Below are 1,789 nucleotides of genomic sequence, written 5' to 3'. Positions count from 1 at the left end.
AACTGCACGCCACGGGACCCTGACCAAACGTCGGTCCTGGACGATTATTTGAGTGAGAGTGTGTTGGCATATCAGTATGGTACGGTAACTGCACGGTCAAGGACAATAAATCACTGCAGAGGGTGGTGAAGATCGCACAACGCATCATCAAGATGCCACTCCCCTCCATAGCCTCAGTCTATGAAAAGCGGTGCCTGCGAAGGGCACGAAACATCATCAGAGACTCTTCCCACCCCAACCATACACTGTTCATTCCCCTACGTGGCACCCGCTCTGGGACACGCTACCGCAGCCTCCCGGGTAGAACAAACAGGACTACGCACAGCTTCTTCCCTTCAGCAGTCAGACTGCTGACAATGAACCCCACGCTGTCCCATACTGCCTAGTTGTTGTCGTGTGCTGTGTTGAAGCGCAATTATCCTTGTACATTACTGTTGTACAGTACTATATTCACTGTATTTATTATTATCTGTGTATTTATTCTTATTTATACATTTCCCATCTATTTACCTTCATTTTTGTGTCATTTATTTTGTACATACTTCTGATAATTGTTTATATAACTGACTGTTTTGCACTCTGGTTAGACCCTCCTTAATTTCGTTACACTGTGCACTTGCATTTTGTAATGACAATAAAGTAATCTAATCTAATATGATAGCTGACATTCACAGTAGGACTTTTTTGTATTTTTGTAACATGACTAACATGTGCATTAAAAGTATGAATAATTTCTTACATTAATACAATTGATACACTTTTAAACAATGTTATGTTACCTTAAAATCTTTATTTCAAAAAATAAAACTTAAAGATCAAAACAGACATACAGCGTTTATTTCACTTATATTCCCATTGTTATTCAAGCTGGCAGTGTTTATTAACACTTTGTTTTTGGCATAGTGTCGAGCATAGTGGTCTTATAGTCTGATTGTTTTTCTCTTCTGTACTGTGTTGTTCATTAAAGTGCTTTGGTCAGCAAACACCATAAACATTCCTTATTTTTTCCTCTTCAGTGAACAGCCTGGGCATCAGCGATGAGCTGAAGCAGAAGTTACAAGACGTGATGGTGGACAGACATAAACTAACCCTGGGAAAGACCCTAGGAGAAGGTACTGCTTTGTTTATTGGCTTTGTTTTACTATGAAAAATACTAGTCTCATGTCTAGCAGCTTGGGTTTAATGTCTACAGTTTAAGTACAGGGACTGCCAGACAAACAGCATGGTGAAAGAGGCATTTGTGACACCATTGTCTCAGGCATGGTATATTTAATGGTTAGGACTTGCTGGGCGGTGGTTGCGAAGTCCTAAGGGACTTGGCTTGGCAACTGGAAGGTCACCAGTTCAAGTCCCGGAAAGACCAACAGCTACCGAGGTGTCCCTGAGCAAGGCACCGTTCCCTACACTGCTCCCCGGGCGCCGTACATAATGGCAGCACACTGCTCCTAACACTAGGACGGGTCAAATGCAGAGAAACCGTTTCGTTACATAGTACCTGTACTACGTAATCACAATAAGTAGAATCTTTTTTTTTTTTTTTTTNTAATCAAATAAGTATATGAACATAACCAACAACCTACCAAAGCCAATAACAAATAAATGTAACTTATTTTATTTTTGTTGTTATTCATATCTTATTTTACCTTAACATTTATTTATTCGTGCATATTTTTTTATCTCTCCAGTTTAAAACGATATGTCTGGTTTACTGTCCTAGTATACATTGAAATTATTTCAAACCTGTTTATCCCAATAATTATAAAGGTGTGCCTTTTAAAATATGTGTTTA

The 1,789-nt window shown here is 39.1% G+C and overlaps 1 protein-coding gene across 1 annotated transcript in view; it reads left to right on the top strand.

Annotated features, from left to right (window-relative positions):
* The window catches only part of LOC104963788 (kinesin-like protein KIF21A), a 35,835-nt gene that overhangs the window by 2,944 nt on the left and 31,102 nt on the right, over positions 1 to 1,789 (top strand). The window lies entirely within an intron of this gene.

Source organism: Notothenia coriiceps, unplaced genomic scaffold (assembly GCF_000735185.1).
Source record: "Notothenia coriiceps isolate Sejong01 unplaced genomic scaffold, NC01 NC01_scaffold00036401, whole genome shotgun sequence".
NCBI lineage: Eukaryota > Metazoa > Chordata > Actinopteri > Perciformes > Nototheniidae > Notothenia > Notothenia coriiceps.
The sequence above is the reverse complement of the archived record's forward strand: the minus strand, read 5'-3'. Positions and strand labels throughout refer to the sequence as shown.